This window comes from Gadus chalcogrammus, chromosome 19 (assembly GCF_026213295.1).
Source record: "Gadus chalcogrammus isolate NIFS_2021 chromosome 19, NIFS_Gcha_1.0, whole genome shotgun sequence".
In the NCBI taxonomy this organism is placed as follows: Eukaryota; Metazoa; Chordata; class Actinopteri; order Gadiformes; family Gadidae; genus Gadus; species Gadus chalcogrammus.
In genome coordinates, this window is record NC_079430.1 from 11,339,609 (window position 1) to 11,356,033 (window position 16,425).

Genomic DNA, 16,425 nt, shown 5'->3' on the forward strand with positions numbered 1-16,425 from the left:
CACACACGGACACACGGACACACGTAAACACACACACACACAAACGAAAGAGCTAGGACGAGCGTACCTCGCGCACATTCGTGCAAACGGAAACACACACACACACGAACACACACGCATGTGCGCTGACACACACACACACACACACAAACAAAAGGGCTTAGGTGCTCCACACACTAATGCACACACTCCCCCCCCCACACACTCACACACACACACACACACACACACAAGACCTTCAACGCCTCCAGACATTTTCACAGCAGAGTCGCAGTAGAAAGACCCCGAGCTCCATGCAATCTGTCTTGGCGCCTGTCCCCACAGACGGAGAACAACTGGAGTAAGTTTACATACATAACAAATCAGGTAAAAATAGCAGGTTAATAAAAGAGCATTGAAATCTGATATTGCACAAATAGCAAGCCTGTGGCCAAATCTGCCTAATGTACTGTTTAAGGCTGGCAGAAAAGTGGAATACAATTGGAAACAATACAGCCCCCTCCCCCCCACCCCATCAAATCACCTCAGATGTTTAGTTTGCCATCAGGAATATAACAATATTACCCCCCCGCCCACCGCACGGCGCCCTTCACTCTTGCGTGGAATGAAAAGAATGAACCTAATCTATCAAAAAAGGTCTTCTGGCAAAATGCAGTTTAATCTGAAATGATTGCAGTCGTGTATGCTAATCAAGCAAGGGGGAAAGAGGGCCAGGTGTTACCACGGCGAGGCTGAGCTTGAGTTTGTGTTGTTGGGGAACAACAGCGTGCTCGAGACAAGCACTTGAGACAATAAGAGCCATAATGGCATGTAGATCTTATTGGTCATAACACGCAGAGCAATTAAGGGCCACCCAATATCAGGGAATGTAATAGAGCGAGGCAGAGAGACCATGTAGATGAGTGATGTCGCCAATGGTGGAGATGACTGGGTTAGTGTGTGTTTGTGTGTGTGTGTCACCTGATAATATGAAGACAAGCATGTCACAATAAAAATGTAAAAATTAATACAGGACCATGATGTTCTTTTAATTGAATAACATGCAGCTGCAGACATAACAATGGCAGGACCATCTGAATACATAAATGTGTGTGTGTGTGTGTGTGTGTGCGTGCGTGTGCGCGTGTGTGTGTGTGTGTGTTTGTGTATGTGTGCATGCAGTATGTGTGTGTTTGTGTCTGCATTCTACATGACTGAACAATGTCATGGTCTATAAAAAACTAAAATCCTGAAAGAAGTCCATACATTTATTCTTAACGCAATTTATGAACAACGACCCTCACTAATCCCACAATAACTAAAACGCCTGTAGCTACACCATCAAAAGAATGTTTCCATTTTATCCTTCAGAGGGCTTTTATGAATGTACAGCTCCCATTAAAAATTTTAGTTTAATATACGATATCAATTAACCATTTGGATTCGATTAGGTCCGTATTCCTTATAGGCATGCAGGTGCATAGCTCCATATCTATTAGAATCCGTGTGGCTCACGTACACGCACACACACACAAACACACACACACACGCGTGCAGGCACACACACACCATCCACATTTCCTCGCAGGTGGCCGTCCAGATACATGCGCTAATTAAATTACTATGTACACTTTGACTACAATCCCTGGCCTGTTTCACCCCTTAATGATCACACGCTGGGTGCAGATTGGTGAGGATCAAACACGACCACAGAGACGTAATGCACTTATCGGCCAATACCGTTCTTATTTACCAGCCGGATTAATTCATCATGGATATTAGCGGAAACACAATTACATATGCACGCTGCCATATGGAGCACGTCAGCAGCATCCTATTAGAGGCAGGAAAACTCTTGGCATACGCACTGAATTAGGTGAGCCACAGGAAACATTAGGCAAGCGGCGATTACGCAAAAATGGAGTGAAATAATTTTCCACCATTCAGGATGCAACGCCCTTGTGTTACTAAATATGTTCTACATACTGGAGACGCTTCCCGCGCCTGAAAGTGTGAACCTAGGTGTGTTCACTAGAGAGACAGCGGGAGAGAGAGATATAAGGGGAGCGAGTGAGATAAGGGACACATGGGAGAGAGAGAGAGAGAGAGAGAGAGAGAGAGAGAGAGAGAGAGAGAGAGAGAGAGAGAGAGAGAGAGAGAGAGAGAGAGAGAGAGAGAGAGAGAGAGATCAAAGAGTGACACACTGACAGCTGTCTTTGATTCACCTGTAAGCCTGCAAGTGCACGTGGGCATGTGCCTGTAACCTCACACCAGGGGTGGGTGGGGATGCATGGAAGCACAAGCACACACAAACGCACACGCACATGGGTGACATGCACAGCACATGGAGTTCACATTAATGAGAGCGCTTGTTTTCGTCGCACAGAGACAAGAGATATTTGAAGCATTTATTAAATTATTAATCTATTTATTTATTCATCTAGTCAGTCAGTCGTGTTTTTTTCATGGCTGAGAAGCTCAGTGTAATTTCATTGAGCTACCAGATGGTTGAGGGTTTAATTAACAACTTCAAAAGCAATAACTGGAGAGAGGGGCCAACAACGTACACACACACGTGCACAAATATACACCATCATGTACATGTAAGCGCACACGTGCAAATACTCAGTGCAAATGAACAAAATCCACACAGGAACATAGCCACATTCACAATAGCACACATAAACATGCACACATACTAATTAGTTTCCATGCAAAACCCCTTCGTAAGCATAAATTTATGCCAAACACTCATGGTTATTAATTGACACCATACAGATATCAAACAGAACAGTCATTGTACGCCCAGCTTGTTCAGCTATGCATATTCTCTGTGCTATAGAAAAAACATTTCATGCGGGGCAGGATAGCATAGTTGGTAGTGTTCAGCTCTCAGCTCTGAGGTACTGGGTTTGATCCCCAATGTCAACAAACTGAAGGCAAGGCACTGTAGGAATGGTTGAGCAAGATGCATCTCCTCTATATACATACACACACATGGTGATTCACCTCTATACACACATACATACATACACATGGTGATTCACCACACATACATACACACACATGGTGATTCACCTCTACACACACATACAATAATAATAATAATAATAATAAATTTAATTTATAGTGCCCTTTTCATCCTAAGATCTCAAAGGGCTAATACACACACATGGTGATTCACCTCTATACACACATACATACACACACATGGTGATACACCTCTATATACACATACATACACAGACATGGTGATACACCTCTATACACACATACATACACACACATGGTGATACACTTCTATACACACATACATACACACACATGGTGATACACTTCTATACACACATACATACACACACATGGTGATTCACCTTTACACACATACACAATGTGTATGTATGTATGTGTGTATAGAGGTGAATCACCATGTGTATTACGCATGGTGATTCACCTCTATACACACATACATACATACACATGGTGATTCACCTCTATACACACATACATACACACACATGGTGATTCACCTCTATACACACATACACATGGTGATTACCCTTTACACACACATACATACACACACATCGTGATTCACCTCTGTATACCCATACATACACACACATGGCGCTTCACATATTTCAGGCTACTGGACTAAAGGATTTGTGTCTATGCTAGACTGAAAGGCCCGCCGGGATCCGCCTTTTAAAAATGTCTGAAAGCCACTAAATAACCGATGGGTTGCAGTCAAATTTTAACAAGCGGGAGATATTTAAACTAAACAGTTCATGGAATTGACCTTATCATTTAATACATGTAAAAGATTTGTCTATTTTTGAACGAGTCTTGTCATGCCTCGTACATCTCTTGTTGCCGGGTTCACGGCCATAAGGATTTGGTTATTTCTGTCCCTAATGGGTGTTAAGAATCATGATCATATGATTATGCGGGAGGGGAAATGAAGCACACCTGTTAATTCACTAAGTTCATTCAGTGAAAAACGTTTTCGCAGGACTATTCCTGGCGTAGGATTCGGGAAGCTTGCCATTAATCTGTGTCCCAGCAGCAACACAATCAGGGAAGAATGCAAATGAAAAAAAGGGACACCTTGCTCATGTTAATCTACTTTGACTGCCTATACAGGAACACATTGTGAACTTCAAGTAAAAACAAAACACCCCATCTTGCATCCCAGCGCATTTTACAAAGCCCACAACGTTGTACTGCCAATTAAATCCTGTTGATACAAACAAATGCCAATAGAACACAGTGTGAAGCCCTTTATGACTAACTGTGATGAAGGGCTGTACAAATATTGTGAAAGTCAAACCAACTTCTTGGCCAAGTACTCCATACTTTCTAGATTAAATAGATCAGGTTTAAAGAGGCCACCAAAAAATGAGTCAAGAAATATTAAGAAAATTGTTAATTGAGAAATGCACAACAAAAATAGAATAGCACTAACTTGAACTCTTAAATAAAAAAATGCCAAACTCAGCATTACCAATGACCATGGAGGCAAAATGCTTGTTCCTACATTGTCAAAGAGTTAACTAAACTAAGACAAAACAATAAACATACATTGTCATATTTTGACACGTTAACGAAACATAAATGTGTGACCATGCTCTTGGTGACATCAGGATCCAGGTTGGCTCCTCCACGCATTAACAGTAGTGACATTTGTAGATAAATCCTGTTCATAAGTACTTTGGTCTTATTTGTGTATCCTCAAATCCGTTGTACACCCAGTACTGTCCAACTTCTGGTGTGGACTATTGCTACAGCGTTTGTACGCACAAAATCAGCATGAAACTTGGAATGAAGCCTCAACAAACAAACTTGTTTGTAGATCGATTCAATACACAAGTTGGCCACCATGTTGTGTTTTTATATGATAAGCCTCACAAGCATCTGTGAATAACTCCGTATTGTAGATATGGGTTATAGCATATTGGAGCATACATGTCCAATGGCGGTTGATTTATCATGAGGGTATGCAGATATAAATGAATAGCATTCACATCGCTCCCTTGCGGTTGCTTTAGCTATACAGAGTGTACGTGTAGCAACCAAATTGTATTTGTATTACCCAGCGTAATCTGTATCCTGCATATCAACTATTTCCCTACCTATTTCACTCTCAGCCATCCTTATAAGTGGGAACACACAAAATTGGGATTGCCTGAGTCAGCCACCTTTCCTGTTGCCCTGTTTTTCTTTTGTTCCGTGGCCTTCTTTCCCCTCTGATGGTTCAGGTGGTGCCATTTAAAACCACCTGACCAAGGGTCTAGCTAGACCTCAACGGCTGTCATTGTGCCGTACAACTAAAACGGCCACCATTGCTTAAATAGCCCCTAAGGAAAGATCAACCACCCAGTCCTGCCATCCTATAGGCCACCGGGGAGGCTTGTAGGTTGATCTTATCACACATCTGGTTGGACACTACCCTGATATGATCTCACCCCATTCATCTTCATGGGCATGTTCACCACCAAGTCACTGACGGGGAATAAAACATGTCCATTGTAATCTGTTTTCTTTCTAATTGTATTGTTTATTGTAAGCCCAATGTGATAACAAATTGAACACTTTAAAATAAACACTATCGTGAGTCAATGAAAATCAGAGAACTTGAGAAAGAGTTTGAATCGTAATGTTAGATCATCATTTCTATTTCACAACAAATTGTGAAGGGTAATATTTAGGAGTTCCACAGAAATACTGTGTAAATCCCCCCCCCCCAAAAAAGAAAAAGTGCGTTCGCAAGATTCAAATCTCTTGCCAAGACCAAAAGGGCATCTCTCGTTGCTTGCAAGAATCTGGCAGCAAACGCCAGTTAACATTAAAGCAGTGCTGGTTTGAGTCCATAGGGAATAGAGGCAGTTGGTATTTTCAAAGTTACTTCTGTTGGTCTTTCCAAATAGCTTTTTTCCCCCACTCTAGGTCATAGAACCCAAAAGCATGCACACATTTGATACCAGCCAAAGTGCTTCAAGGTCCCAACTGACCGCGTATGAGCACAGCCTGCTAAACATCTAACAAGGGGCTTCAGCCAATTCTGGTTGTTTTTACACATAAAACACTCAGAAACTCAGCTTAGATGTTTTTAACACAAATCAAAAATTTTGATATTTAAAAACAAGAAAAACAGGAGCTTTCCAATTAAATCCCAAAATGATGCATGGGTAAATGTATGTTTACTGTGCTATTATATGACCATAAATCCGATCCACCGAATATAGTATGTGAATGTGTACAGCCTGCGTTTCCTTTACCTCCCCAACCGACGTTGTTTGCAGGGTAAACGGGACAATGGGCCTCTTCAGATAGCCTGCGGATCAATGTCCTTCCCAGTTGAAAATGTCAGCGTAAGACTGTTCATTAATCTTTCGCCACCAGCCAAACAAAACAAAGCTTTGTTAGATATTGGACCATCCAACCTCACCTTTTGATTTACAATCCCCCTCTTCACTCCTGTTCAAGGAGGAAATTGCTTACTGTATATATTTAGAATTCCCCTAAGGATTTTAAATCGAGGGGACTTGAAAATGGCCTAACTTTAGTTTAGCATTGTACGATGGGTGATTCATCCCAGCAACGTAGGGCTAGCTGCTAGCAAGGCTAAGCTAAACGGAAGGCGATTGTGTGAAGGAATCAACTCCCTACAGTGAAGGCAGTGGTGAATGTCATACGTGCCAATGTTAAAGGAAGCAATTAGCCACTGTTGGCATGAGTAATGGGCAAAAGGCCGGGATTGTCTAGCACTGATAAATTCTGCTGTCCTCCCTGCCTTATTAACACAAAGAGTGCAAGATGGGGGTGGGGGTGGGGACGGGGTGGCGAGAGTAAATGGGAGGGGAGTGTGGGGGGGGGGGGGGGGGGGGGGGGTTGAGTTGAGGGTGCAGCAGACCATAGGGGGTGTCAAAGATAAACCCGGATTGACAGCAGAGTGCGGCGGCTAAATGCTAATGTACGGACTGACATTTAGTCGCCTTGAGGAGCTGGCCCAGGTTAGCTCAGACGACGCGCCTCGACGCTGACAGTCTGAGAGCTTGGCGGCCCTTCCGACGCAAGGGGGCAGAGACGAGGAGAGAAATAGCATCCCAGCCCCCCCCCCCGACCCCCCACCCAACCCAAAATACCAGCGGCGTATCTATCTATTCTTTACTGTTGAAAAGGAGAGGAGGGGGGGAAGACAGGAGCATGTTGAGATGTTGACACAAGGCATTTATCGTGAGTGTGCAGGCTAAGCTTATAGCAGGCACTCTGGTCGCTGATAAAGAGGGAGACGGCTGAGGAGATGGCACCATAAGGAGACAAGTGGAAAGCGGAGAAGAGAACAAGCTGCTTTTCTATCAACCTCCCAGGGAGAGGAGGCCGGGCGTGATACCTGTCCAGTAAATCCCATGACCCCCCCGGCCAGACCATTACAGGCACAAGAAACTTGAGATAAGAACTTTTGCCTCGGTGTATTACGAGAACAGCCCGGGAAAAGCGGCCTGGATGGATGTAATAGAGCAGTGGTTCTCAAGCTTTTTTGAGCAAACGCCCCCCTGACCTTACCTTGATCCTCTGGTGCCCTCCCCCCCACCCCCCCAATAAAAAATGCAATAAACTAACAACCCCACTCACACTCGTGTTGTATTGCTTAAAGGTGTCATTGCATCGATTTTTATTGATTTTGCGGCGGTCACTTATAGCAATGAATGCCCTCTGAGTCGGTTTTGGTGAAAAAATGAAAAAAAAAATGTTTTGTTTTTTCTTGCTATCGGCCATGTTTGATTGTGTTGTGTTGGTTAGTGAACTGTTAACCCGCGAACTTGGGTTATGTTTATCAGAGTTCCTTTAGAGATCATGACGATAGCTGATGTAATGGGAGTCCGGGCATGTGCAGGACCAAACCGCGCTGTATGACCACTGTTACACTGTGCATAGACAGTAAAAGGATGCTGAGACAGTAGAGGGGTTAGAAATAAATAAATGAAAATAGGCTATTTATTTCAGGTATTTTTCAGTTTTTTTTTTTGAAAACCATGTTCAGGTTCAGGTTTTTTTTTTGAAAACCATGAAAGTTTAAAATCCACCCAAAAAAAATGTAAAATAGAATCACGTTCCCAGCGCCTCCCTAGGTTGTGCAAACACCGCCCCCGTTGAGAAACCATGTAATAAAGCATCATAGGTGATATTTTACACCCAGGTTGTTGTTTCTGTCTAAAGACTTTTAGACACCGACCGAAATGGCATCTGAATGAGGTAGTTAGTGTGCCATATATTTTAGGCTTTTTACATGGACTCATGTGTGACATATTCAATTAAAATGTATGTATTTGTGTGTCTGTGCCAACGTCAATATTTCGTCAATCAGATTTATACAGACAACGGCTACAGACAAAATTGATAAACCTCTGTTTGTGATCCAGTCAGATCTGACATGATACACATTAATTAAATGTTGGGTAGTAACGTGCCCTGCATCAAACCAATGGTGTTTCTGATTCTCAACAGGTAGATCATTGTATTCATACTGTCAGGGCCTGTAATGCTGTAATACATTGAACTCTCTTAACCGCTGTTTGGCTTACCTGTGTTTTTAAAATAACATCAGGACTGCGTTTTTCCTCAGCTCTCCCTGTGTGCCGTCTCTTATGTTGCCCCTTGTTGGTTGTCGTTCAGGATCAATTCCTGTCAACATTGAATAAACATCACAAACCCTTCAGACTTGCCAGTTTTCCCATAACTCATTCTTCGTCATCTCTGTCGATACCTCCACACCTCCCCATGGTCGAGACTTCAAGACTAAAAGGTGAGATGCTATTCTTACTTTCTTAATATGACACATTTAACATTTGTCCTCATCCTCATCGTAAGACATATTTCACAATTGTGATTTGGAATATTTCCATATAAAGCACAGTGAGTAATTCAAAGTAATTTTGCAGAAGAAAACGGTTATTAGCTGCTCAGCCCAAAGAAGGCCAACATGATAGATGTTGGAGAGTTGAATAATATGTCAAGTTCTAACCATTTACAAGAAGGGTCTCTTGAAAAACCTCTACATAGTTATCCTTTACCATTCCGGAAAAGCTTTACTTTTCTGATTGCTTTGTGAAAAACTAATCAATTCCTTTGTTGTTGCTTTTCGGATAGTAATCTGTTACTTTGTTACTTTTATGTTATTTTTCCGGTGGTCTGGAATTTTCTGGCACTTCTACTACTTTTTCAGTCAAATCTATGATGCAATCCTATGATTTAGCCAGTTTTTGCAAGTCTCCACTGATCTGTTTGTGAACACACACGTGCACACACACAATTTCCATGTCTCATGAGGTCACCCACGGCTGTGTTAACCAATGCTTCCTGTCCGTCCATGGGGGGATTACTCAATGTGGTCAAAGACACTGCAAGGTTCTGGCAAAGAACCAGTTCATACACAGGCACAGTGTAACACTCAACACATTATCTAAATACATTGTTAAAATAAAATAAAGCATATTATCGATTGAATGCAAATTGTTGTTTAAGTTAACGTTCAGTTGTTTTTTAATTCCTCCAAGAACATCAATATACTCCAGGTAAAGCTGCCCAGTGACACTTGAATTAAAACGTTTTATTTGCACTGTGTTTTAGCATCTAAAAGAACATTAAAGGCGGCAATAATGTACAAAACCTGCTATTTGAGTGCTTTGTTTTTCATGAGGAATAGCCTCATATATTATATACACAATATATTGTTTCAAAGCTGTTTATAGATCTATATCAATTGATATAATTGAAATGTATATAATCTATTCATATACTTACATACCTTTATATTTGTTTATTATTATTTCTGACAAATCACCTGACAAAACCCAAGGAAATCAAAAGGACTTGACTGGAGAACTTAGTGGTCTGTGACATTCGTACAATTTTAATTATCATTAAGTCAACCATAGTTTCATGCAGCAAAGCGTCTCAGTAATCCAAGCAAAAAGATTTGACCAAAGGGCGATTCCAAGTGTCAAAATAAGGAAATTCACCCAGACTCTGGCTGGAGCTCCCCCCTCGGCAGGCCACTAAGTCTCCTTCAGCGTCAGCAAGCTTCACACGCTACAATGAGTTCGTTTTGATACGTGGGCACCTCTCCGGAGGTAGACGAGAGGGTAGAAGAAGTAGACAGAGCCAGCCAGACACACAGACACACAGATATGTGAACACCTAATGGGTTCTCTGCTTTAGCAATGTGCGCCGGTAATTAAGAAAAAGCCACTCTGTGTGTGTGTGTGTGTGTGTGTGTGTGTGTGTGTGTGTGTGTGTGTGTGTGTGTGTGTGTGTGTGTGTGTGTGTGTGTGTGTGTGTGTGTGTGTGTGTGTGTGTGTGTGTGTGTGTGTGTGTGTGTGTGTGCGCGCGTATGAGATTGATGGACAGGAGGAGAGCAGGGTGTGTGTTTCGGTGTGAATAATGACAGATGTATGTCTATGTGGTGGGTCCGTCTACAAGGATGTGTGCGTGTGTGTGCGTGTGTGTGTGTGTGTGTGTGTGTGTGTGTGTGTGTGTGTGTGTGTGTGTGTGTGTGTGTGTGTGTGTGTGTGTGTGTGTGTGTGTGTGTGTGTGTGTGTGTGTGTGTTGGGGGGGGGGGGGGGGGGGGGGGGGGGGGGTACCGGTGGGGGTTCCAGTCTGCTCTGGTCTGGTCCTCTTCTTAATGAGGACCCTAATCAGCCCTGCGGAGGCTGGCCCGAGACCCCCATAGGTTCATTAAGTCCGGTAAAAACCCAGCCTGCCAAGGGGGGAGGCATCTGTGGGCTGCGGTGGTGGTTCTTGGGGGGGGGGGGGGGGGGGGGGGGGGGTGGGGGAGGGAGTATGGATGGTTGGATAAGGGGTTGAGGTGGGAAAGTAGACAGAAAAGTTGAAGGAAGTGAGTGAGGAAGATAACAAATCTGTTTCCGTTTCTTCTTTCTTTTTTTTTCGATCACAGCGATCGAGATCATCGGAGGAACCCATTGAGGGAGGGAGGGGGGGAGAGAGAGAGAGAGAGAGAGAGAGAGAGAGAGAGAGAGAGCGAGAGCAAGCGATAGCGAGCGAGAGCGAGAGCGCGAGCTGGGGCCACTAAACAGACCCTTATCGTAGCAAGGGGAGGATAGATAGGGAAGGTAGAAAGAGAGCGAAGCTGAAGAGAGGGATGGATAAAGAGAGAGTGAATGATAAAGGGTGAGAGCGAGGGAGAGAAGGAAAGGGAAGGACGGAGGGAAAGAGACCGGAGGATGGCCATCAGTGATAACATTGTGACTCATTGGCCCAACCACGGTTGCCGTATTGATCATCTGATTGGCTGTCCAAAGGCTGCAACACGGATGCCAAACCCTTTATCGCATACATCCCCCTCCTCCTCCCCCTACCCTCGATGCTGTGTGTGCCCATGTGCACAGCATGCGTACATGTTACACACATGTGCGGTCCTAACATACCTAAATGTATGGTAACACTATACAATCAGGGTACATTAATCGACATTAGTCATTGCAGTAATAAGGATTAACTAGTGATAACTAACGGTTATCTAATTAATGGTCCGGTAATCATTTACTAATGCTGTTTGTGTTTATAAATGGTGTTCATGTTAACTCAGGTGATGCCAAGTTATTAATTTAAGCAATATTAGGGTTAGAGTATATGCATGTAGATAGAGATACACAGAAAATAATGAGCAGCGGTGCGTGTGGGTGGTATAAGCGTGAAGTGGTGTGTGGGAAAGAGGTGCCGGCGTGCGTATTATCTGCCTCTGTGTGTGGGCCTTGTCCAGCAACAGGTGATCAGATCACGGCCGTTTCCTCTGGAAGCCGATAAGACCCACCTCATAGAGCGGCTGATAACCCCCCAGCCCCCTCCCTCCACCTGCATCCCCCCCCAGAGCTCACTGTTTCCCTTTCACGGGATCCGATCGGAATGGGCCCACAGAGAGACATACAGAGAAGGAGAGAGAGAGAGAGAGAGAGAGAGAGAGAGAGAGAGAGAGAGAGAGAGAGTATAATAAGCTGTCCATAACGTTAAGGTATATGGGTAATGATTAGTCATTCCATGACCTAATCCCAGGTAATAGCCTGGTTAACTCAACCCTACACATACCTCATTATGTACTACTAGTTGTAGTTTTCTTTGTATAAACATGTAGAAAACATGTTGTTTTTTAATTTTGTATCATACGTTGTATTACCTCTTAGAAATGTGTGTTTTCCATGTAAAATAAAGCCCTTTGATTCTTGAGAGAGAGAGAGAGAGAGAGAGAGAGAGAGAGAGAGAGAGAGAGAGAGAGAGAGAGAGAGAGAGAGAGAGAGAGAGAGAGAGAGAGAGAGAGAGAGAGAGAGAGAGAGAGAGAGAGAGAGAGAGAGAGAGAGAGAGAGAGAGAGGGAGGGAGAGAGAGAATGTGAGAGAATTTACCCTGGTGTGAAGGTAATAGTTAGTGACATGTGCACACTGTGAGGGGAGAGTGTGAAGAGTTGGCTTTATCTCAGCCCCCCCCTTTGTTTTCCCCTTAACTCTCACATTGATTGGACAGGGGTACCAGTAACAAGAGAATAGCTTTGAGCAGTGCCACTAGACTCCCACATCTGCTCTGACCACACACACACACACACACACACACACACACACACACACACACACACACACACACACACACACACACACACACACACACACACACACACACACACACACACACACACACACACACACACACACAGACTAACCTGCCAGCCAGAATGCCAAGATGATGCATGTGTGCATGGAATGGACCTGGTGGTGCGCATCCTCGCATCTGCCTGGGTAGATCATACCAGTTGTCCAAGAACACGATGCCTCAGTAGCAATGTACATAACCTAAGCGATCTGAATAAAAAAGAGAGACAGAGAAACAATCGAATCAGATAAATGCTCTGTGGAACAGTGCTAAAAAAAGGTGTTTTATTTTAAGATTTATTCCGTCAGTGGTAGCTGCGTGTTTGATCATGAACACCAACTGTCCAAAAACATTTTTTTTATTTTCTGTATGGTTTTCTCCAGGGAATGTTGTCTTTCTTCCCAAGCTTCACGCCAACATTCTCGAATCAACCGTAAAAATATCAGCGGGGGTCCCCTCTGTGCTTCTCAAATATTTTTTTATCGCTGCCAAGTCTTTCTATTGCCGCCGTAAACGCACTTGACACTCGATAAAAAAATACTAACCACATCACAATCTCGAGGCAATTTGAAATCGGAGAGAAGAAAAATATCTGGATGTAACACATTAAGCCAATTGAGTGTGCAAAATAACTATTTTTTTCCCATTCAGAGGAAGAAGATGAGATACTGAGATGGTTGCGTCAAGTCCTGCTCATGAGGTTGAGTATTAAATGCTCCAAGGGTGCATTAAAAAAACACCTTGAGTGGACTCGGATATCTGTCCTCGGGTGAAGATCTGTCCGCAGACATGGATACTGTAAATACTCAAACCAGCCAAAACTACAAACAACTATTATGGCGGGGAGACAAACATATTGAAATTGTTCATCTCATCTAAAGCGGCCTCAAGGTTTAGGGCTAGCTAACAAAATAAACCACGGAGGGGCTTAAAGTTTACCACTCGTTGTGGGCACATAATCTCTGCTTCGAGGAGACCAAGGTTCATCCTGTGTGTTTTTTTTATTTTCGCACGCTCCCTGGCCGCGTGTGTATTGGTGCATTAGAATAATCACCTGTTTTGTTTAACTAAATTATGGAAAGCGAGAGTGCATTATGACTGAACAAACAACTATTTTTAATCCTGCATGTGTAACTCGATTAAAAGCTATTTGATGGCACTCCTGTTTGCAGTGTGAGGGTGCGTCAGATGTAATATTCAATACACACACACACACGCACACGCGCGCATGTCGAAAAAACTTTGCTGCTTAATACAATTTGGGCATTTAATAACCAAATTATTCTAATCAAAAACCTCTTGCCAATCCAATTAGGGATGAATTATAATCTTATGATAAATTATCTTGTGTTGACAGCCTAAGGGAGCACTGCAATCAAACATTAATTATTCATTGGGTAATTAAGTTCATAGGTGTTTTTCCCCTCACTCTTGCTGACTCGCTCCATCTTCTTCCTTCATGAGGTCTCTCTGTTTGGCTATGTGTAGGTCAAGTGGCCTGATTGCAGTCTGGTATAGTTAGGCTGACTTTTCGAACCCGAGACAAAAAAGGTTTTGGATCATAACCTTAGTGTCAACAGGCTAACCAGTATCAGTTCCTTGAGCAGGACAGCTAACCCTGACCTGCTCATTAGACATATACCAAAAATATGTTTTGGGTAAAAGTGTTTACTAAAATGAAAAAGTTGTCAGTACCTTTAAAATTATAAGCCTGGTCATTGTTAATCATATAAACTTTGTCAACCTTTTTTGCACAATGAAGTTGTCCTTTTACATCACGGTTTAAAAAAATATGCATCCCTTACCAGTGTATGCATTTTAAACCTAATTTTGCTCTTGTATATTCATTTTGGTGTGACTCAAATTGAAGCTGTGATGTATACAAAGCTTTCAGATTCTTTTTGTTTTCATTTCTCTTGGTCAAAGTGAATAAAGCATTGATTGCTTAGATACAAGGAGGCCTCCAAGTCCACATCCACTTCTTACAGAAGGCCATTACATCATCATGCCATATTGTTTCAGTATTCACATCCTTTACTGTTTGTGATTCAGTGTCTCATAAAGGCAGAGAGGAGTCATTGCTTGTCTGATGTTCTCTAAATGGAGAAATAACTTTTTTTTTATCCATGTCCATAGGACGAGATAGAAAATGCTGCAATTGGTAAAATGATATGCATTATATACACAAAACTTGTTTGAAATGGAGCAAAATGGAGATATGTATTCAAGAAAAACGTGCTTATGATTTTTTTTGGTGGTAGAGTATTAACTTTTAAATGGAAGGTAGTGTTACCGAGCACAACATGAGATGAAACAAACGTTTGCTTCACTGACAAAATAAGTGTCGCTTTGCACTACAAAAAAACAGAAGGCTTGAGAAGGCTCTCGAGAAGCAGAACTATTGTTTGTTTAAAGCCAAAGGGGCATGTCCGAGTCGGGAGCAGAATTATCTTCAGGCCGGCGAAAATAATACTGCCCTGCCTTATTCACGCTCTGTGTGCTTTGCTCCATTAAAACAATATCAATCTAATTTGATATCACCCTACAAATGTGAGGCGAGATTTGTGTTGTGAGATGAAGAGGTGGGGAAGAGCTGCACTGGGCCACTGTTTTTGCCATGCTATGAGCCAAACATAGCCTATCTACATAACCATGTATCAAGGACGTTTAACATAACACATAGGCACATAGGCCTCTATCTCAAGGCCATGATGGAAAACCTAATACTAGTACCTAAAACCAAACAGTAAGATCATAACGGATAAACAAGAATACCGGTGATACAAAACCAAAACCAACAACTAATGATTTCTTACCTCACTTAGGCCTAAGTTGGAAGGAACGTGGGATGCATGGATGGTTTGACGATAGCTTGTATTTTAACATTTTTAAAACATGCCTTTTTATCGTGGTCAAACATGCTCAGTTTCCTTCAATTGTCATCCAAAGGAACTGAAACTGCATTTTTTCTCCTGAACAGGTCATTCCAAAACCATATAAATGTGCTTACTATTTTCCATCGACTAGCATAGCCTGGCTAGCTGGTAAAACTAGCACTCTTTTCCCGGACAAAGAAAACCGAGAGTTGCAGTTTGACTTGTTGTAATTGACAATCCAAGCTCTAATCACAAAACCCCTGGAGATAGACAGGTGCTGTATTGTTCTGAAAATAACCAAACCGGCCCAGATATGTCATCCGGAGGGGTGTTGAAAGGACAGTGCGCGTTAGAGAGATAAACAAACGCCAACATTCATCAAGTTCAATTACGTGGAAAAGACGTCAAACTTAGACAAACGAGACAAGCAGGTAAGAATTTTTCTTTCTTCTTTTTTCGCCGGCGCTATAAAAGAAATGGTCCTTTTAGCAGCAACGAGATGGGTGGAGAAGTAAAAGAAAATGAAACATCAAAGATATAATGGACTCTAACTGTCCCTCTTTGGTTTATTATTTTTTTATTAGTCAGAGCTCCGAAGACATCCATCAGATCGCCTTTCTTCTCATACATCAAAGAACGAAAGTAGCATAATGCTGCCATCTACAGGCGTATAAAGTACTGATTCTTGAACGTGAAAGGCTCGAGGTAGGTGAGAAACACACACACACACACACACACACACACACACACACACACACACGCACACGCACACGCACACACAAACTCTTCTGTAGAAACGTCATCTTCGTACACTGAAATGCCATTATCATTGGACATTCACATAATGCATATTTACTTTAAAATATTTTCTTTCTTGGATCATATTTAAGGTATATGGTATACATGTTAAAG

At 42.5% G+C, this 16,425-nt stretch overlaps 1 long non-coding RNA gene across 1 annotated transcript in view; it reads right to left on the reverse strand.

The window, feature by feature from the left end:
* The window catches only part of LOC130372572 (uncharacterized), a 37,340-nt gene extending 21,430 nt beyond the window's left edge, over positions 1-15,910 (reverse strand). Inside the window, exons 1-3 of the long non-coding RNA XR_008893366.1 lie at positions 15,454-15,910; positions 12,708-12,846; positions 8,565-8,664 (exon numbers count right to left, since the gene is read on the reverse strand). This is a non-coding gene — a long non-coding RNA (uncharacterized LOC130372572). The remainder of the gene's footprint in view (positions 1-8,564; positions 8,665-12,707; positions 12,847-15,453) is intronic.
* Positions 15,911-16,425: the final 515 nt, after the last annotated feature.